Source organism: Camarhynchus parvulus, chromosome 5, assembly GCF_901933205.1.
Source record: "Camarhynchus parvulus chromosome 5, STF_HiC, whole genome shotgun sequence".
Taxonomy (NCBI): domain Eukaryota; kingdom Metazoa; phylum Chordata; class Aves; order Passeriformes; family Thraupidae; genus Camarhynchus; species Camarhynchus parvulus.
In genome coordinates, this window is record NC_044575.1 from 59,472,433 (window position 1) to 59,495,063 (window position 22,631).

A 22,631-nucleotide genomic window follows, 5' to 3' on the forward strand; every position below is an offset into this window, starting at 1 on the left:
TTAGAATTAATTATACATTATATATAATCGATATAATATATATTATATAGATAGAAACTATATCAGATAATAGATATTCTATATTATATATTAGATAACTGATATTATATAATATAGATCACATTAATAATATAATATAATATAATATAATATAATATAATATAATATAATATAATATAATATAATATAATATAATATAATATAATATAATATAATATAATATAATATAATATAATATAATATAATATAGCAACATAATATAATATAAATGACATAATATATAATATTATATATTATAATACAAATTATAGTTATACTATAAATTACATAACATATAATATTACATATTGTGTAATTTATATTATATTAATGATAAGATTTATATTATATTATATTATATTATATTATATTATATTATATTATATTATATTATATTATATTATATTATATTATATTATATTATATTATATTATATTATTATAGGGTTTTATGGGATTTATATGGGATCCCACATAAATCTGTGGGATTTAGAGAAGGAATCAACCTGGCACTGGTGGCTGTACTTGGAGAAGGAGCCATGCCAGGGCCAGGTGGGTTTGAGGATGAGGAGGGGAGCACAGGGAGGGGTTGTTTTTTACCAGAAGCTGATCTCTCCGGTGATCTGTGCCTCTAAGGGAAGCTCTGCTCCTCTTGGCCCTTCACTGCCCTTGAATAAAGAGAACAGAAAATGAACCTCAGCTCCATGGGACCATCATTTCTGCCACCAGGGACCCGCAGGCGCCGGGTGCCACATCCCCAGGTCCCCTCCGTGTGTCCCCCCGCCCTGTGCCGTGCAAGCCCAGCCCCCAGGGACACTTTTTGTTTGCATTCAGCGAGGTTTTCAGCACAGGAAGAGGTTTCAGCCATGGGCAAGTAGCCCCGAGCAGGCTGGAGGGTGCACAGGGCATGGCTTGAAGGTCTGGTCCACACAAGGAGCATCTCCTGGGCAGTGCTGCCAAAATGCTCCAGCCCAGCTCCTGGCTGGATCTGCTCCCCCAGGCCATGGCTGGAGGCTCAGCTCAGTGCATTGCTTATCTCACCTCTCCCCTCTTTTTTTGGTGGCTGGGGAAGGGTTTGAGCAGCAGAGCACAGCTCTCTTTCGATTTCCCTCTTCTTTCAACTTCCTTAATCTGGGGCTCTTAACACTGATGACTGAATGGTCTGCAAAGGATTCTGAAATGAATCTTTTGCTTCACAGGGCACCATTTGTGTTGGGGAAGTTTTTTCTCTTTCCCAAACAGAATGAGACTACTGAGAGACGTTCCTTGGAATTTTATTACAACATCAGCCTCATTTTCTCAACATTACATGGTTGAGACAATAGAAAGATAGCAAAAGCTCACGTCCTGCCAGCAGCTGCCAGAGATTTCTTTGTCACAGAACATTTTAAAACCTTTCTAGCCAGTAGCATATCACTAAAGTTACAAACAATTGTTCTAACCAATCACTAAAGGTACACATGCTTCACATAATACTTACTTATTTCTAAGTAAGAAATACTTCTTACTTAATAAAGTTACTTCTATTAACAATGCACAATACACCATTAAGCTTAAAACCTTCTACTGTCTTACTAAACATATTTTTCTAGAGTCTTAAAGTCTATCTTAACCAAACCTAAAACTCAAGCTATTGTGCCATGTCCTTATTTACTATTTACTTTACTATTGTAACTTTTTCCTACCTTCACACTTTACAACTAATTCTAATTTTCTACTCTTTCTATTTCTAAAACCTACTTTCCCAACTTTCTAAAACTCTTCTTACCGTCACTATTCCCCACACCATGGAATGCGCCATGGTTCTGGCACAGCAGCAGGTTCAACCAAAACTGGGTTGGGTGCCAGAGAGACTTTCCTAAGGCAGCAAATGTCACCCCTGGGAAGGTTCCAAAAGTGTGTGGATGTGGCACTTGGGGACACAGGTTAGTGGTGGGATTGGCAGTGATGAGGACTCAATTTTAGAGGGCTTTTCCAACCTAACCAATTCCGTGTTGTGCCCTTTCATACAAAGTCTCAACCTGCACCAAGGGAAATTTAGGTCGGATATCAGGAAAATTTTTTTTTACAGAGAGTGATAAAGTTCTGGAATGTTCTGCCCAGGGAGGTGGTGCAGTCCCCATCCCTGGGTGTGTTTAACAAAGCCTGGATGTGGCACTGGGTGCCAGGGGTGAGTTGAGCTGTTGGGGCTGGGTTGGATTTGATGATCTTGAAGGTCTCTTCCAAGCCAGTGATTATTCTGTGAATTCTGTGAATTCTGTGAATGGACCTGCTCCAGTGGCAGGGAATCACAATCCTAAACAGGGACTTGCCTGTTTAGGATCCATAGGAGCAGGGATGGCTGCTGAGAGCATCTGTATGGCTGTTACAGTCCTGATATTTTAAATAATTCTGTATTTCCAACCCTGCTGCCACCCTCCTGCAAGGAAACCCTTCCTTTCTCTTACTACAGCCAGCCCTAGGGACACTGAAATGGGGAAAACAGCCCCAAAAATAAGGTGAGGGAAGGGTGGGACCCTCCCTGAGAGAAGCACAGGCCTGTTGGGACAATGTTGGGGACTTTGGGGCAACTCAGAGGAGCCCCCCAGGAGCCACCACACCCTGGGCCAGGCTCAGCCACTCTGCAGGTGCTTCAAGTAGAAACGAGATGCATTTTGGGGCCAGTGATGGTTTTAGAGCATTTCCACCCCTGGGGAGACCTGGGGCGTTTCCTCCACCACAAATAACAAAAAAAAGCAGCAGGTGACACTTCAAAGTGAGCTGGTGAATGCCCCACCCTGGACAACAGCCCTGGTGGGGCTGCTCCAGCACTAAAGCAGCTCTTAAATCCCAGAGAGAGGAGAGCCCACTGTGCCCCCAGGAGGGTGTGGAACCCCAAAATTCCATGGGGTTTTTTGTTTGGATTGGATTTATAACAGAGAGATGGCATGGGTTGGGTTGGAAGGCACCTTAAATCCCATCCCATCCCATCCCATCCCATCCCACCCCTGCCATGCCAGGGACACCTTCCATTGTCCCAGGGTGCTCCAAGCCTTGGCCAACCTGGCCTTGGGCACTGCCAGGGATCCAGGGGCAGTTTGGATTGGATTTATCATAGAATCGTGGAATGGTTGGGTTGGAAAGGACCTTAAATCCCATCCCATCTCACCTCTGCCATGGCAGGGACACCTTCCACTGTCCCAGGCTGCTCCAAGCCCTGTCCAGCCTGGCCTTGGGCACTGCCAGGGATCCAGGGGCAGCCACAGTTGCTCTGGGAAACCCGTACCAGGGCCTGCCCACCCTCATATTCCTTCCCAAAATCCCACCCAACCTGCCATTCCCTGGGTCCTGTCCCTCCATCCCTTGTGCCAAGGCCCTGTCCAGCTCTTGGCACCCCTCTGAACAAACCCAGCCCCTTCCACACACAGTAAAGAACCCAAGGCCCCTCTGCACTGCAGACAAACATCCAAACAAGCTGGCAAGGTCCCGAGCTGTAATTACAGTGCAGAGCCCAAAAGAGACACTATCCATGTCCTGGCCCTGTAAAACATCATTAGCATGAAAATAATGAGGAAGGGCTCATTAACCTGTGGGCTCCAAGGCAGGAATCCCATTATCCAGGCACACATGTGCATTAAGTGAGGGAAATAAGGCACTAAATTCCCTCGGGAATGCCATAAAACTCCTCTCACTGCAGGCAAAGCTCAGCACAACAGCAGCAGAGGGTGTGAGAGCAGCCCTGTGATAATGGGAAGACCAGGAAATGAAATATTAAAAAATAAAAACAAAATTAAAAAATTTAAAATAAAAATAAAAATAAGTTCAGCACAACAGCAGAGGGTATGAGAGCAGCCCTGTGATAATGGGAAGACCAGGAAATGAAATATAAATAAATAAAAATAAAATTAAAAATAAATTAAAAATAAAAATAAGCTCAGCACAACAGCAGAGTGTGTGAGAGCAGCCCTGTGATAATGGGAAGACCAGGAAATAAAAATTAAAATAAATAAATAAAAAAGTTAAAATTACCCTAAAACAAAACCTATAAATAGAACTATAACTATAAATATAAAAAATTTATAAATATAAATATAATAAAAGGAAACTATAAAACATAAATATAAATATTAAATGAGAATATAAAAATTAAATATATATTTTACATTTATCTGTAATATAATATATAGAAATAATAGAAAATATAAAATTATAATATATATAATCTATTTTATAGATATATAGAGATATAGATACATAGATATATAGATATATAGATAAATAGATACATTTATATAGATATAACCTATTTTATATAGAAACATAAAATAAAAAATAGAAATAAAAAATTAAAAATCCAAAAGATTTTTGCTGCCTAAGGCCAGGAGCTGAGCTCTGACCAAGGGAACCTGGAGATGAATTGGGCTGATGCTGGCACAGCTCCTCAGTGACCTGTGCCCAAGTGCTGCCATCACTCCACCAGGCTGGGAATTCCCAGACTCCCCAAACGGGGGTCAGGCATTCTCCCTGCACCCACCACATCTCCAGCCCTGCCTCTGCAAGTTCCTGTCCCTGTGCTGGCCCAGGGAGGGAGGTCACTGCCAGGAACTGCAATGCCTGGAAAATAAACTTCCCTCGAAATGCCATGCTCAAAGATATTGGCATTTTCTCCTTGGATCTGAGGACACTTTCCAGGGTTTTGCTTGCTTGACTGCAATGAGTAAAGAGGAGCTGGGGGTTGGAGGAGAGGAGGATGCTCCACAGCTTGGCTTGGCTGAAATCTCTTCCCTGTGAGGGTGGGGAGACCCTGGCACAGATTCCCCAGAAAAGCTGAGCCTGACACTGAGCTGAGCTTTGTGCCCAAGGCCAGGCTGGACAGGGCTTGGAGCAGCCTGGGATAGGGGAAGGTGTCCCTGCCATGGCAGGGGTGGGATGAGATGAGCTTTAAGGTCCCTTCCAAACCATTCTGGGATTCCATGAAAAATGCTGGCAATAAATGTCTGGACATGAAAATTTTGCTGCTGGTTTTCGCTATTTGAAAAAGCTCCAAAAAACCCACCTCATTTGTTGCTCTCTGCTGAATGAAGAGCCTTGGGTACATTTGAATGACTTTTTATTTCTGTCACCAGCAGCACCCAGCCTGAACAGGCACCCAAAATTGGGATTTAGGTGGGCAAACAGTGAGGCATATCCCTGATCCCTGATGCATTTGTACCAGCTCTTGGTCTGCTCATTCCAGCTTTCCCAAAAACTTCCCAAAGAATGCCCAAATATTGGAGAACTCAGGGCTGCCAAAATATCAAGGAATAAGGATGCTGAGGGATAAGAAAGCCCATACAGAGAGAAATACACATTCTCAGATATTTAGGATATAAGGACACTTATTTCCAAATACTTGGGAACAAAGATATCCAAATGTTGAGGAATAAGAATGTTCAAATACTGAAGGATAAGGATGCCCAGATACTGAGGAATAAGGATGCCCAAATATCAGGAAATAAGGATGCCCAGATACTGGAAAATAAAGATGCCCAAATACTGAGGAATTAAGGTGTCCAAATCCTGGGGAATTCAGGGATATCTGAAGACTGAGGAATAAGGATGTCCAAATATCAGGGAATAAGGATGCCCAGATACTGAGGGATAAGAAAGTCCATACAGAGAGAAATACAGATTCTCAGATATTTAGGAAATAAGGATACTTATTTCCAAATACTTGGGAACAAAGATATCCAAATTTTGAGGAATAAGAATATTCAAATCTTGAAGGATAAGGATGCCCAAATATCAGGAAATAAGGATGTCCAAATACTGGAAAATAAAGATGGCCAAATACTGAGGGATTAGGATGTCCAAATCCTGGAGAATTCAGGGATATCCAAATTCTGAGGAATAAGGATGCCCATATAAAGGAAAAAGTTATTCTCAGATACCTGGGGAATAAGAATGCCCAAATTCTGAGGAATAAGGATGTCCAAATTTTGGGGAATGAGGATGCCCAAATGCCAGGGAATAAGGATGTCCAAATCCTGAGAAATCTTCACCAAAATCTTCACCTCTTATCTGTGATGTGGAGCAACAAATGTGGATGTGGAGCAGCTTGATGGGCTGAGACTGGGATTTAAAATGCTCTGAGCTAAAAGCCACCATTGCTCTGAGCCAACCAGCCCTCCTCCATCCCACCCTCCTGGATTCCTGGAAGCATTTCCACACCAAATGGCACATCCAAGCCAAAGCAGGCACTGCAAAAGGAGCATTTCTTGATGCTGAGCCCTCCTGCTAAGCTGCCATCCCATCCTTCCCTCCCAGCCTGGGCTCCTGTGGGGCTCTGGCACCCCAGAGCTGCCAGCTCTGCTTGCAGGAGTAATTAAGCTTCATTTGCCAGCTCCTCATCAGCAGCAGCTGCTGCCTGCTCTGCACAGAGCTGAGAGGCTGTGGAGCACAGAGGATCCTGGAATTTGTGTGCCTGGTGCTGGATCCATCCCCAGCTCCAGCTCCAAACCCATGGAATCAGAGCTGAACCACCTCCAGAAGTGTTTTCTCCTCTTTTAGTTGGGTTTTAGCTCAAGGTCTGTGTGGGTGGAGATTGGAATTCTCTAAAATGTTTCAAAAAATGGCATTTTCCCATCCCTGGAAGTGTCCAAGGCCAGGCTGGATGGAGCTTGGAGCAACCTGGGATAGCAGAAAGTGTCCCTCCCCATGGCAGGGGATGGAAGAAGATGAACTTTAAGATCCTTTCCAACCCAAACCATTCCATCATTTACGGTGGGATGACCTTAGAGAGCTTTTCCAACCTGGGTGATTCCATGGTTCAATTTTCCAGATTTTTTTTTCACCTCCCAGCAAGATTTTTCTCTGCTTTCCATCTCTCCCCTCTGAAGCAAAAGGAAAAGCAGGAATGAAACAGAAAGTGCTGACATTGGCCAGCCTGAAACCTCTGCCTTCCCTCACCACAAAGACTGAAAGCAGCATCACCCACCCTGAAAACAGCTCCTTTTTGGGGTGAAAGCAGCAGCCTCCCTGCTCCTTGCTTGCAGAAAAAGGTGATATTTTCCATCCCTGAGGCACCAGCATTTTCCACTCAGTTATAGCAAAGCGGGTGAACCCCACAGGGGCAGCCAGGATTTTGGGGAGAGCAGGGATCAGGGTTGTTCCTACCAGGCCCCATGTGGGGGTTTGGTCCAGAAAAGAGGGGATTTTTGGACAGAAAAGGAGTTTTTTTGGACAGAAAGTGGGGGATTTTTTTGACAGGAAAAGGGTTTTGGTTCAGAAGTGCAACAAGGCTGGGTATTATAATGGAGAAATTTGTCCCAATTCTCATTCACTCTGGGATTTCTCCCTGTCCCTGTGCTTCCCAAGAGCTGAGCCCATCCCAGCTTCTATATCTCCACTGAAACAAGCAGGATCTCCCCAAAACTGCTTTTTTCACCCCAAAAGCAGCCAGGATGCACCTCCAGAAGGGATAACTGGGAACAGGGTCACTGGCTGGCTGGAGCGTGGGAATCCCTCGTGAGGGGCTGGATGCCTTTGCCAGGCATCTTGTGGCTTTTGCTAAAAGCCATGGCTAAAAATAGGTGGCTCAGCTGAAAAAAAAGATTTGCTAAATATATCCAGAAAAGTATCAAAATACAACGGGCAAAATAGAAAATAGCAGAGCCACGTTTTCCAGGGGGTGGGAGATGGGATAGTCCCACTGATCCCAACAGGAGTTACAGATCTGGCTGGGAAAGGAGACTTAACACACCCAAATTCCAAATGTTTCACTTTTTCCTCAAGGAAATAAAATGGTCTGAGCTTGATTTGTTCCATGGGGCAATGAAAACCATAATCCTGAGTGCTGGTTCCAGCCCCAGCTCCCAGCCCCTCTCCACAGGGATTTTATTCCCTTTCCCACCCATTTTTTTTATCCTGGAGGTCCAATCTGGTGTTTAAATCCCTGGGAAGCAGCTTGCAGGTCAGAGATGCTGCTGGCAGACAAATAAATAAATAAATTAAAAGACAAGGGAGTGGAAAACCCGAGCCTGTTTCCATGGCAACAGCTTCCTTATCCCTTTGGCAGCATCCCATCCCTCCTGGCAAACCCAAACAGGAGAGCTGGGATGGGCACCTGGTTCAGCCCCAATCACTGATCCCAGAATTGTTTGGGATGGAAGGGGCCTTAAAGCTCATCCTGTTCCACTCCATGTCATTCACAGGGACACCTTCCACCATCCCAGGCTGCTCCAAGCCCTGTCCAGCCTGGCCTTGGGCACTTCCAGGGATGCAGGGGCAGCCACAGCTGCTCTGGGCACCCTGTGCCAGGACCTCCCCATCCTCCCATTAAAAAATTCTTTCTTACACCTGAACCAACCCTCTTTAGGATTAAAACCCTTTTTGCTGTCCCTCCAGGCCCTATAAAAATCTGTCCTTCTTTAGAAGGTTCCTTCAGGCCCTGCAAGGTTCCCCTGGATCCTTCCCTTCTCCAGGTGAGCACCTCCAGCTCTCCCAGAGCATTTCCAAGGATGGGAATTACCAAGGCAAGGCAAAAGCACATTCTGCTCTTCCCTAATTTTTGCTTGAAAGGAAGAGCTCAGCACTGGGATTGGCTCTGTCAGAGATGGGATGTGCCCTTCACTCACCTTGTGGGAAGCCCAGGTGGAGTCAGGAGGCTCCAGCCTCACATTCCTGCTGTGTCTCCTCTCCCTGGAGCAGCCCCTGCCCCGTGGGCATCACGTGCAGGGGAACCTCAGCTGCTTTTGTTTTCTCTCAGGCCCTAACTGAAGGCTCAAACTGAAGCAAACAGGAACCAACCTCAACTTCCTTTGTTTGTTTTTTAGGGTTTTTGTGGTTTTTTTGTTCAGGTGAAAGATCAGCAGCTCTGGTCCCTCCTGCCACTGTTCCTACAAGGTTTTGGCTCTCCCCATCCCAGTGCCACAGGGAGAGAGCACAAACCTGCTCCAGAGTGGGCAAAAAGGGTCCAGAGCCATGGAAAAGCCACTAGGGAATGCACTGGTAGTTAAACAAACCCCCAGGCTGCTTTAGAGTTGTTATTTGGGGGAAAATCCTGGGAAAAAGTGCTGGTGCACAAGGGATAATCCCAGTGGTGGGAGTAGATCAGGCTCTGGGTGTTCCCTCATCTTGACCAAATACCAGGGAACAAGGATGGCCAAATTCTGAGGGATAAAATGGAATAACATGCCCAAATATCAGGGAATAAAGATACCCAAATTCTGAGGGATAAGATGGAATAACATGCCCAAATACCAGGGAACAAGGATAGCCAAATTCTGAGGGATAAAATGGAATAACATGCCCAAATACCAGGGAACAAGGATAGCCAAATTCTGAGGGATAAAATGGAATAACATGCCCAAATATCAGGGAATAAAGATACCCAAATTCTGAGGGATAAAATGGAATAATATGCCCAAATACCAGGGAATAAGAATACCCAAATTCTGAGAGATAAAATGGAATAATATGCCCAAATACCAGGGAATAAGAATACCCAAATTCTGAGAGATAAAATGGAATAACATGCCCAAATACCAGGGAACAAGGATGCCCAGATTCTGAGGGATAAAAAGGAATAACATGCCCAAATACCAGGGAATAAAGATACCCAAATTCTGAGGGATAAAATGGAATAACATGCTTAAATACCAGGGAACAAGGATGCCCAAATATTGAGCAATGCTCAGCTACTGGGGAATTCAAGGATGCCCAAATACCAAGGAATACAAATGCTCACATAAAGGAGAAATAAGGAATTCTCACATGCCTGGGGAATAATGATGGCCAAAGGCTGAGGAATAAGGATGCCCATAAAGAGGGAATAAAGAATTCCCACCTACTTGGGAATAAAAAAGCTGAAATATTGAGGAATAAGGATGTCCAAGTACTGGGGAACATGGACACCCAAATCCTGGGGAATCCAGGGATACCCAAATCCTGAGGAATAAGGATGCCCATAAAAAGGAAAAAATTATTCCCAGATACTTGGGGAACAAAAATGCCCAAATTCTGAGGAATGAGGATGTCCACATACTAGGAAATAAGAATGCCCAAATACTGGAGAGCAAGGTTGACCAAATACCAGGGAATAAGAATGGCCAAATACTGGTGAATTCAGGGCTGCCCAAATATCAGGGAATAAGGATGCCCAGATACTGAGGGATAAGAAAACCCATACAGAGGGAAATACAGATTCCCAGATATGTGGGAAATACAAATGCCCAAATACTTGGGAACAAGGATATCCAAATTTTGAGGAATAAGAATGTTCAACTACTGAAGGATAAGGATGCCCAGATACTGAGGAATAAGGATGCCCAGGTACTGGGAAATAAGGATGCCCAAATACTGAGGAATAAGGATGTCCAAATTCTGGGGAATAAGGATGTCCAAATTCTGGGGAATAAGGATGTCCAGATCCTGAGGAATAAGGATGCCCAAATACTGAGGAATAAGGATGTCCAAATTCTGGGGAATAAGGATGCCCAAATTTTGAGGAATAACAATTCTCAGTTCCTGAGGAATAAGGATGTCCAAATTTTGAGGAATAAGAACACCCAAATACCAGGGAATTATAATGCCCAAATCCTGGGGAATTAGGATGCCCAGACAGGAGGAGCAAGGCTGACATCTCCTCCTGCTGTGACTCAGAAGGGAAGGGGCCAGGCTGTCACATGCTGTGACACCCCAGCAGGACAGATAAGGGCACACATCCTGTCACACCACCTCCAGCCCCAACCCCTGCTCCCCACCAGGGCTCAGCCCTGTCAGGCTGCGCTTGAGTGAAAATGAAAATGCTTTAAAGGTTTAACGGGGTTTTTGGGGGGTTGGGTTGGGTTTTTCAGGTTTAATAAAATGTTAAAAACACCCAGAGGTCACCAGGAGACTGGAGGCTGCTGCAGCACAGGAGCGTAGGAAAGGAGAACTCACAGCTTGAGAAATTCCCCAAAATCCATGGATGGACCAGAGTATCTCCAGCACAGAGACCACAGAATCCCAGAGTGCTCTGGGTTGGAAGAAACCTCCAAGCTCATCCCATTCCAGCCTTCAAGCTCATCCCACTCCAGCCTTCAAGCTTGTCACAATCCAACCTTCAAGCTCATCCCATTCCAACCTCCAAGCTCATCCCAATCCAACCTTCAAGCTCATCCCAATCCAAACCTTCAAGCTCATCCCATTCCAACCTTCAAGCTCACCCCATTCCAGCCTCCAAGCTCATCCCATTCCAGCCTTCAAGCTCATCACAATCCAACCTTCAAGCTCATCCCATTCCAACCTTCAAGCTAATCCCATTCCAGCCTTCAAGCTCATCCCTCTCTAACCTTCAAGCTCATCCCATTCCAGCCTTCAAGCTCATCCCATTCCAGCCTTCAAGCTCACCCCATTCCAACCTTCAAGCTCATCCCATTCCAACCCCCAAGCTCATCCCATTCCAACCTTCAAGCTCATCCCATTCCAGCCTTCAAGGTCATCCCATTCCAACCTTCAAGGTCATCCCATTCCAACCCCCAAGCTCATCCCATTCCAGCCTTCAAGCTCATCCCTCTCTAACCTTCAAGCTCATCCCATTCCAACCTTCAAGCTCATCCCATTCCAACCCCCAAGCTCATCCCATTCCAGCCTTCAAGCTCATCCCATTCCAGCCTTCAAGGTCATCCCATTCCAACCTTCAAGGTCATCCCATTCCAACCCCCAAGCTCATCCCATTCCAACCTTCAAGGTCATCCCATTCCAACCCCCTTCCACAATCCCAGGCTGTTCATCCAGCCTGGCACTGAACATTTCCAGGGATTGGGAATTCACAGCTTCTCTGGACAACCTGTGCCAGGGCCTCACCACCCTCCCAGTCAGAAATTTCTTCCTTATCTGCTCATCCAGCTCTGAACTTCTGACCCTTAATTAAGGGAAGCAGGCAAGAGCTATTATTTCATGTTAATTAACATATCCAGCCACGGGTTTCAGTTTTTTAACATCCTGCTCTTAAGTATTGACCAGGGTGAAGATAAGGATCTTGATGGGAAGATGGGAAATGAGGATTGAAAGGGAAGGGAAGATGAAGGAAGAGCTGCAAATGGAGTTGTTTCTCCCAGCATCACATTTCCAAGAGGATTTGGGTGTTTGGCTGTGTTAACATCACATTTCCAAGAGGATTTGGGAAGGAATGAATCCACCCTGGAATGGGTGGAAAAGAAAAAAAAAGGGAAAAAGAGGGGGGGCGGGGGAAAGAGGCAAAAAAAAGAGGAAAAAAGAGGGGAAAAAAAGAGGGGAAAAAGAGAGGGGAAAAAAGAGAGGGGAAAAAAGAGAGGGAAAAAAAAAGAGAGGGAAAAAGAGGGAAAAAAGAGAGGGAAAAAAGAGGAAAAAAAGGAGGAAAAAAGGAGGAAAAAAAGGAGGAAAAAAGGAGAAAAAAAGGAGAAAAAAAGGAGGAAAAAAGGAGGAAAAAAAGGAGGAAAAAAGGAGAAAAAAAGAGGAAAAAAGGAGGAAAAAAAGGAGGAAAAAAGGAGGAAAAAAGGAGGAAAAAAGGAGGAAAAAAGGAGGAAAAAAGAAAAAAAGAGGGAAAAGAGGAAAGAAGATTAAAAAAAGAGAAAAAAAGGGGGAAAAAGAGGGGGAAAAAAGAGTAAAAAAATGGTATAAAAGGAGGGAAAAAAGAAATAAAAAGGGAAAAAGAGAGGAAAAAAGGAGGGAAAAAAGAGGTGAAAAAAAGGCAAAAAAAATTGCCCTGTGCATTCTGTATTTCCACAATCCATAACTTTGAAAAGGAATTTTCTGCGCCATGCATTCATGCAAATCACCCCAAATTCAAGGCTGGGGAATGGTTTGACTCCATTATCTCAGGGATTTTCTCCAACCTAAATGATTCCATTATTTCCCAATCCCTGCTCATTGGTGTGGGGACACAGCCACCCTGGAGGAACTGGGACAAGACCTTGCCCTGATTTGGTTAAAAGATTTTATTTTAGGGGCATCCTCTATGTGACCACAGAATATGGGGAGGAAAATGTGGATTTTGCCAGGCTGACAGACCCACCCTTCTGCAAATCAATTTTCAGCTCAAATAAAACCAAAATCTTTTTTTTTTTGCCTAGAGCCTCATCATTTCCCCCCCAAAAAAAACCCTGCAGCAGGCAAAGCCTTGGGCTGCAGAAACCCTCGTGATGAGAAATCATCCTCCGATGATTTCACCCCCATCAAACCTTTATTAGAATTTTATTTTAAGTAACACTCACAGGGAGCCCAATGACCCTTTCCAGCCTCTGGGAATCACCCAACAAGTGACATCAGCACAGAAACAACCCCGTTAAGCAGCCCCATTAATTTGAGCCCCCTCCCCTCAGGAATTACCTGAGACTGCTTTAATTAGGTATCCACCGTGCAAAAGAATTAATTAATTGGTGATAAGCACCTGAACCACATTACTCATAAGGCTCTATTTCAAGCTTCAAATACAGCAAACAGGTCACAGCCCAGCTGAGAGTGTAGACGGAATTCCCAGGGCTCCTGCCTGGTATTTCTCTTCCCATCCTTGTCGTGGAAAGAACAAGGCTGGGATTTTTTTTTTTAATCTTTTACCTTGTATGAATTTTCCTTCCATCCTTGGAAGTGTCGGACAGGGTTTGGAGCAACCTGGGATAGTGGGAATTGTCCCTGTCTATGGCAGGGGGTGGGACTGGATGATTTCAAGGTCTCCTCCAACCTAAACCATTCAGGGATTCTATTGTTTTTTCCAGGTTTTTCACAGCTGGTGCCTCCAGAGCTGCTCCAATAGTGGCTGTACCACATGGAGATGGGAGTTCTGGGATAGTTTTGGGGGATTTGGTGTGTCTTAGGTGTGGGTTGTGGGGTAAAACCCCGTTGTCTTGGGCCTGAGAGGGCTGTGAAGTGAGTAAAGCATCTGCTGAGGGCCACAGCCCAATGGGCAGGTGGAGAATCCACATGGGACAGGGCAGGGTTTACAGGCTTCTGAGGGGAAAAAATGAGGAAAAGGAGAGGAAAAAAGGGTATAAAAGGAGGGGGAAAAAGTAGAAATGAAAAGAGGAAAAAGAGAGGAAAAAAAGCAGAAAAGGAGGGAAAAAGAGGGGCAAAAAGAAGGAAAAAAATAAAAATTTTCCCTGTGAATTCTGTATTTCCCCAATCCGTCATTTTGAAAAGGAATTTACTGTGGCTCATGCTGGCTCTGACATTTCACAGCCTGGCAAAGCTGAGGCTGTGAGAGGGGTTCTCCAAGCTGAGGGGGATGAGGGCAGGGATGAGGGCAGGGATGGGGAAAGAGGTGTAGGCAGGGATACAGGGATGTGGGCAGGGCTGCAGGTGTGGATCAGGGCAGGGATGCAGGCAAGGATGCAGAAACTGATGCAGGCAGGGATATGGACAAGATCTAGGCAGGGATGTGGTCAGGGATGCTGTCTTAGGCTGGAAATGTGGGTGTGTGTTCCATGTCCACCTGTCAGAGCTGGGGCAGTTCTCTGCTGTCCATGGGGCAGTTTTTCTTTATCTCCGCCACAGCCAATCCTCCCTCCAGGAGATCTCTGCTGTCCATGGCCACTGAGTGTCCCTGCAGGGGCTGATCCAATTCCAGCATCCCATGGGGAGATGCTGCGCCCAGGGAGGAGCCAAGCATTCCTACCTGGATCCAATCTGAGCCTGGAGCAGCACAGCAGCCTTTGCCCACTGCATTGCCAGAGGAGCAGCTTTCTGCTGCCCTGCATTGCCAGAGGAGCCCAGGCCCATCTGCAGCAGCCCTGGAGCTGCAGAGGAAAACTCCCCCCTTGTGCAGGATCCCTGCTCCAGCAGCAGCACAGCTGGCACTGCAGGAGGGCTGAGCCCCCATGGGATGGGGCTGTGCCACCCCCTGACACACAGGGGGCAGGGCATGCTCTGACTCTGGCAGGGGTTTGTTCTCTTTTTTTGTACTATTTCATTTGTATTTTTAATTTTCCCAAATAAAGAACTGTTATTCCTATTCCCCATATCTTTGCCTGAGAGCCCCTTAATTTCAAAATTACAATAATTCAGAGGGAGGGGGTTTGCATTTTCCATTTCAGGGGTGGCTCCTGCCTTCCTTAGCACACACCTGGCTTTCCAAACCAAGACTGATGCACACAGGGATGTGTGTGGGGATCTGAGCAGGAGGTGATGCAGGCAGGGATGCACACAGGGATGTGTTGGGGATCTGAGCAGGGCTGCAGGAGGTGATGCAGGCAGGGATGCACACAGGGATGTGTTGGGGATCTGGGCAGGGCTGGAGCCCGGGCAGAGCTCAAACCAGGTTATTTGGGCGGGCTGGCAGAAGTAGGTTGTTGGTGCTGCTGCTCTGACCCATATTATCCCAATTAAATTTAACTCCCTGCCCCTCTCTCCCCTGTGCCCTGCTGCATTCCAGGCTAAAGCTGGCCCTGTTTTTGGAGGCAGGGTGTACACCTGGGTCCTGCCCAGGAATGAGGAGAGGAGGGCATGGCCAGCGTGGCAGAACTGGGGCAGCAGCAGCAGCAGTAATTTCTGATCCAGGCTTCTCACAGCATCCACAGCTGGCTCCTCCAGTATGGCTGCACCACAAGATGGGAGTTTTGGGATCATTTTGGGGCTTTGGTGTGTTTTAGGTGTGGGTTGTGGGGTAAAACACACCAAATCCTCCAAAATGATGGCAGTTATCTCGGGGCTGTGATAATTTCAGGTTTCACATCCCTGAGAGAGCAGTGAAGTGAGGAAAGCATCTGGTGAGGGCCACAGCACAATGGGCAGGTGGAGGGGCCCCGTGGAACAGGGTTTAGCAGGTTTCTGAGGGGAAAAAAAAGGGAAAAAAATATAAAAGGAAGGGGAAAAAAAGAGAAATAAAAAGAGGGGAAATAGAGGGGGGAAAAGGGTATAAATAAAGGGGGGTAAAAGACGAAATAAAAACAGGGAAAAGAGAAGGGTAAAGGTTATAAAAGGGTATAAAAGGAAGGGGGGGAAAGAGAAATAAAAAGAGGAAAAAGAGGTATAAATAGAAGAGGGGAAAGAAATAAAAAGAGGGAAAAGAGAGGAAAAAAAGGGTATAAAAGGAAGGGGAAAAATAAGAAATAAAAAGAAGAAAAAGAGAGGGAAAAAAGGGTATAAAAGGAAGGGGGGAAAGAGAAAGAAAAAAGAGAAAAATGGAATAAAAGGAAGGGAAAAAAGAGAAATAAAAAGAGAAAAAAGTGAGGAAAAATGGGTATAAATGAAGGGGGGAAAAGTGAAATAAAAAGAGGAAAAAAAGAGGGGGGAAAGGGTATAAAAGGAAGGGGGGAAAAGAGATGAAAAGAGAAGAAAAAAGTATAAATGGAAGGGGGGAAAATGAAAAATAAAAAGGGGGAAAAGAGAGGAAAAAAGGGTATAAATGGAAGGGGGAAAAGGAGAAATAAAAAGAGGGAAAAGAGAGAAAATAAGGGTGTAAAAGGAAAGGGAAAAAAGAGAAATAAAAAGAGACGGGGAAAAAGGGTATAAAAGGAAGGGGGAAAAAGAGAACTAAAAAGAGGAAAAATAGAGGGAAAAAGGGTATAAATGGATGGGGAAAAAAAGAAATAAAAAGAGGAAAAAGAAAGGAGGAAAAGGGTATAAAAGGAAGAGGGGGGAAAAGAGATGAAAAGAGAAGAAAATAAAGGTATAAATGGAAGGGGGGAAAATGAAAAATAAAAGGGGGAAAAGAGAGAAAAAAGGGTATAAATGAAGGGGGGAAAGGAGAAATGAAAAAGAGAAAAAAAAAGGTTATAAATGGAAGGGGGGGGAAGAGAAATAAAAAGAGGAAAAGGAGAGAAAAAAAAAGCAAAAAAGGAGGGGAAAAATGGGGGAATGTGCTCAGCAGCTTCCCTTTGCTCCAGGCCTGACCCACGTACATTTTCCCTGACCACGCTGCTCCTGCCAAACAGCAATATTGGCTTTTCCCTGCCCAGCTGCTCCCTCAGAGCCTTTCCCACTCTGCTCCCTGGCCTGTCTCCATCCTCAGCCACCCTCACCTCCACAGAGAGCCCCTCACCTTCCCCAGAGAGCCCTAAATCCCTGAACCAGCCCTAAACCCCCCCAAACCCTGGCAGAGAACCCAGCGTGAGCCCAGGGCTGCTTTCCCCAGCACACACCGCTGCTTCTACACTCACACAGCAAGAAAAGAATAAAGGGTGAAAAATTCCAAGCCTGAGGAATGCTGGAAAAGCCTGGATGAAGCACCTCAGGACAGCTGGATCCCCTCCCTCCCCATGCAGGGATCCCTCAGGTGTTTCATTTATGCCACTCCCAGAGCTTTGATCCTTCTGGAATCACTGCCTTGGCACCACGGGTTTTGTGTTAAATATTCCACAGGTGCTCTTTTTAAAGTATGTAATTCCCAAGTTTGAGCTTACTAGTTTAAGGTTAAATTCTCTTTTTCCACAGGTTGCATGTTTTTTCCCAGCAACTACTGCATACCCTGTATTTTCTCCTTTTGCAAGGAGTTGTATCTCTGTTAGTTAGCATCACTCCCAAAGGGCTATTTTTGGGGTATCTCTGCTTTTATTCTATTATTTTATTTTATTTTTAAAATTTTATTTTATTTTATTTTTTTCCTGTATCCAGCTTTCTGCTTTCCTGTCCCATTTTTCAAGATCTTATCTATTCGTCCCCTTTCTGTGTTTTTCACTTTTCTCTAACAACCTAAATACCACTTGTCTTTCAACTACACACACACATAAAAATAAAAAAGAAACTTTTTCTCCACATTGCTTTTCAATGCAATACACCTCCCTCCAAGGAGATATAAGGAAGCTTAAAATGCACAATCTACATTATACACAATATACATTATTATACATTACACAGTATATACAATCTACATTACTTTCATTACATTCACTCACTTTTATTTCTCCTTCCCCAGGGTTAAACACCTTTCCCTGCCTACCTGCTCCTGGGAAACCTCTGTTCCAGTGGGTTTCTGTATTTCTCCTGAGCTGTGAAGTCGTTGGAAGCAGCTGCTCTTTGGGGGATCTCAGTTCCAGGCAGAGTGGGTTCCAAACCAGCCTATCTTTTACATCATTTCATAGAAACACTTAAACAGGGCTTAGATTTTCAGGCTTAAAAAATAATAATCATTGCCTCCCTTATTTGCTGCTTACACCTCTCCTTAAGCCTGGCTGGCTGCATTAAAATAATCTTTTTATTCCCTTTATTCCCCGTTTTTATTCACAGTGCGGAGGGAGGGAGGAGGAGGGAGAGTTTCCCCCAGCTCTGGCATTAAGTGGGGAGAGAGGGAAGCACCAGAGGTGGATCCAAATCCCTGAGCAAGGATGTGAGGCTGAGCAATTCTATTAAATCAGCTGATAAATAATGCAAGGGGTTTTGATGGGGCTGGCACCACACAAGCACCAGCACGTCTCCAGGACGTTAAAAATCCAAGGGATGCAGCAAGAACTGACCCCAGAGCCTTTCCCAACACCTGAAGCTGCCCCAGGGTGGCACTGGAGCTCTGTCCCCACCAGGGCCTTGTCCCTTCCCAAGGTTCTGCACAAAGCCATGGAATCCACCAGGCCTGGCCAATGTTCAGCACTTCCCAAGGTGGGGAAGCTCTGCCTGGACCTCCCCAGCAGCAGCCACAGGCCTGGGGGTTGATTGGAAATCAGAGGAGGTTCAGACAGGTTGTGATGGTCCCCAGGTAAGGACCCCAAAGTGCTGCAGAACCAGAGAGGGGCAGGAAATCCCTGAGGGGGAACCTGGAGCATGGAGAGAGCCCAGCCATGCTCCTGCAGGACATCCTGGGGACACCTGGGCCCACAGCCATGGGGACAGCTCTGACCTGCCCTGAGGGATGGATGGGAGCAGAGATTCCTTCCCAACATCCCATCCATCCCTGCCCTCTGGCTCCTGTCCCTCCATCCCTTGTCCCCAGTCCCTCTGCAGCTCTCCTGGAGCCCCTCCAGGCCCTGCCAGGGGCTCTGAGCTCTGCCTGGAGCCTTCTCCTCTCCAGGTGAGCACCCCCAGCCCTCAGAGCATCTCCAGGGCTCCTCTGGACTCCTGGGCACTGAGAATTGTTCCCGTCTCAGGAGGCTCAGACCAAGCCCTGCCTGTTTCTCCCAAGGTTTCTGTGCAGAATTCCTTGGGCTGCAGACAGGACAATGACAAACGTCACAGGCAGAGACACTGGCACTGTCCTGGTGTCCCCTGCTGACAGTGGCACGGTGAAGACATTTTCCTGGCACCCCTGCCTCTCACACACCTTCTTTATCCTCCTTCCCTCCAGCAGAGCAAAACCAAAGAGGAATCAAATCAGTGCTGGGCATCTCCCACCCGCTGCCAGCTGCTGCTTTCTTACCCAAAACACCCCAAAACGACCCCAAAGCACAGCTCCCCCAGCCCCACAGCTCCTGCACAGGAACTCACAGCTCCAGGGAGGCTCTGAAGCCAGCTGAAGCCTGAAGGATGCTCCCCCCATCCCTCCAGCCCTCGCAGGCCGTGCCTGTTGGACGCCTGGCAGTGCTCCCTGTGCCATCCCAGTGCTCCTGAACCTCATCCAGCTCCTGGTTTGTCCTCTGGGACGCAGCCCAGGTGGGAAAACGCAGCTCCTGCACAGCCCTGCAGGCTCTGGGGGCGGCACAGGGACACCCTGCCTGTCCCCAAGGCGCCACCAGCACGGTGGCTCTTCCCTGGCTCAGCACCACGCCTGTTCCTTGGGAAGAGGAACCAGGAAAAACACAAATCATTAAAAGGGGGTTGGCAAAAATTGCAGAGGAATTTCAGGCGCTGGGTAAAGTCCCCAGCCCTGCAGGGACTGAAAAAACTTGTGGGATGGTGGCACTTGGGGACACGGGTGGGAATGGCTGGGCTTGAAGATTTGAGAGGGCTTTCCAGGCAGGAAAGCTGTTCCTAGGGAGCATTATGGGATGGACAGAGGCAACTTTCCTTCCCAAAGCCCCTGGGAGAGCAGAGAGGAAGATAAACCTGTTAAACTGAGCCAGCAGCTCAGCCAGAGCAGCTTATCCAGCAGCACCCCTGGAATAACCAACCTGCAGCCCAGGAACCTGCAGGGGAGCAGCAGAGAGCTCCAACCACCAGAGCTTCCCTTGGATAAACTAATTAACCTGACGAGGATGATGATGACAGACAAGAGGGGAAGGAAGCTGCTGAGTGAAAAGCCAGGGAAGGACGAGATAAGGTGAAAACTAATTGTGTTTGGGAGGATAAGCAGCTCCTGGTGCAGCTGCTTCCCAGGAATTATCCAGGCTGCCCCAGCTGCAAGGTGCTGCTTTTTCAAGGCTTGGCCCAGTGTCATTTCAGAAGGGATTTTTTTATTCCCACTGATCCTGGTGCTTGGAGTCCATCATTCCCACGTGAAATGCAGGGGATGAGGGATTTTAGACTCCAGCCTCAGCATGGCTGCATCTGAGCCCGTCCCAGCTGGTCTCTGAGACCCCTTCCAACCCAAGCCACCTGTGATTCCATGATTCCCTGATCTGTGATTCTCTGATCCTGTCATTCCCTGAATCCCTGATCCTGTGATTCCCTCATCTATGATTCCCTGATCTGTGATTCCCTGCTCCTGTCATTTCCTGATCTGTGATTTCCTGATCCTATCATTTCCTGATCGTGTCATTCCCTTATTTGTGATTCCCTGATCCTGTAATTCCCTGTTTCCCTGATCCTGTCATTCAAGACCTGTGATTCCCTGATCTGTGATTCCCTGATCCTGTGATTCCATGATTCCCTGATCCTGTGATTTCCTAATCCGTGATTCCCTGATCCTGTCATTCCCTGCTCCTGTCATTCCCTGATCTGTGATGCCCTGATCCTGTCATTTCCTGATCTTTCATTTCCTGATCCTGTGATTCTGTGATTCCCTAATCTGTGATTCCCTGATCTGTCATCCAAGACCTGTGATTCCCTGATCCTGTAATTTCTTGATCTGCCATTCCTGATCTGTTATTTCCTGATCCTGTCATTCCCTGATTCCCTAATTTGTGATTCCTTACTCCTGTGATTCCCTGCTCCTCCACCAATCCCTGATCTGCCATTCCCTGCTCCTGTCATCCATTCCCTGCTCCTGCACCCAGCCTCCTCCCTGCCCACCCAGCGCCTCGATTCCCTTGCACATCCCTAATCAAAGGCATCATTAATTAATTCATCAATCACTGGCCTGCTCCAACACCCACACCCCACCAGCACCATGCCAGCCCCACCCTGGATGGGGTTTGGAGCAATCCTGGCTTCTCCATGGAGCCAAATCCCTCCTGCTGGATCCTGCCCAGCTCAGAGCTGCCTCCCTGCAGCCACCCCGAGCTTCCCCACCAGCAGCAGGACCAGGACACCCCTGGCCATTCCCTCAGGGAATCTGGGTGGACAAAACCCCTCCTGTGCTCTAAAGGGAGTGGATGTGTGGGGTTTGCACATGGCATGGGGCACCCAGAAGGAAAAATGCACATGGAAAGCTGAGCAGGGAATAAAACTGCGTGAGAACACCAAAAAATCCCCTGGCTCAGTGGAGCAGGATGCAGCCACATCCTTTTCCATGGAATGGGGTTCCATCCCTCCTCCCCACAAAGAGGCCAAGCCCAGAGAGGGGGAACAGCAAGAGAAGAGCCTGAAGAGCAAGAAAACCTGAAAATCCGACCCAATCCCTCAGCTCGTTCCTCCCTCTTCCATGCTGGCTGCGAACACACACGGACACATCTTTTCCCATCCCGCTTTTCCCATCCCTCTTTTCCCATCCCTCTTTTCCCATCCTTCTTTTCCCATCCTTCTTTTCCCATCCTTCTTTTCCCATCCCTCTTTTCCCATCCCTCTTTTCCCATCCCGTCTTTCCCACCCCACTTTTCCCATCCCTCTTTTCCCACCCCGCTTTTCCCATCCCTCTTTTCCCACCCCGCTTTTCCCATCCCGCTTTTCCCATCCCTCTTTTCCCACCCCGCTTTTCCCATCCCGCTTTTGCCACCCCGCTCCGGGCACAGCAGGGAGATCTTTGGAGAAGCCACGCTGAGAATTGATGCCACTCGAGCCTGAAATGCTGGTTTTTCCCTGGGTGAATCCCTAATTCCCAGCCCCAAACGGGGCGATCCCGGTGGGATGGGCGGGATGGAGCGGGACAGCCGCCCCCGGCAGCGATTTTTGGGGGCACGGGGAGTTCGTGGGGCTCCACCACCGTCTCTCCAGCCCTAATTACTATGGAAACAGCCGGCGCCTGCCTGTCCTCCTTCGGTGACTCACCGGGATTCAGGAGCCCCTGGAATTCCAGCGGGAGCATCCGCGGGGCTGCCGGCTGGGATTGGCACTGCCCACCCCGGGAAAATTGCGGTTTTTATTGCGTTTTCCATTTGGCATGGGGTGGCAAAAGCAGCAGGTGGGATTGGGGATTAATACCAATAATAATAATAATAATAATAATAATAATAATAATAATAATAATAATAATAATAATAATAATTCATATAAATCTAAATCTAAATATAATGGAGCTTCTTCACCAGCTCGCAGCCATCAATCCATGGGAATCCCTTCAGGATTGCCTGCCCCTGGTCTTGAGAACCCCCATGCCATGAAGCAGCCTCAGTTATCATCTCCCCCAGATGCAAAATGTGCCCCACCAAGCCACCAGCAAGGAGAAAAACCCCCACGAGATCCTTCAGGCTGGTGCATTACCCACTGGGAGCGAAGCTG

General features: G+C 46.8%; 1 protein-coding gene across 1 annotated transcript in view; it reads right to left on the reverse strand.

The window, feature by feature from the left end:
- GNG2 (G protein subunit gamma 2) overlaps positions 1 to 22,631 on the reverse strand; it is a 29,948-nt gene that overhangs the window by 4,939 nt on the left and 2,378 nt on the right. Inside the window, exon 2 of the mRNA XM_030949924.1 lies at positions 639 to 706. The gene's annotated coding sequence lies outside the window, so the exon portion shown is untranslated. The remainder of the gene's footprint in view (positions 1 to 638; positions 707 to 22,631) is intronic.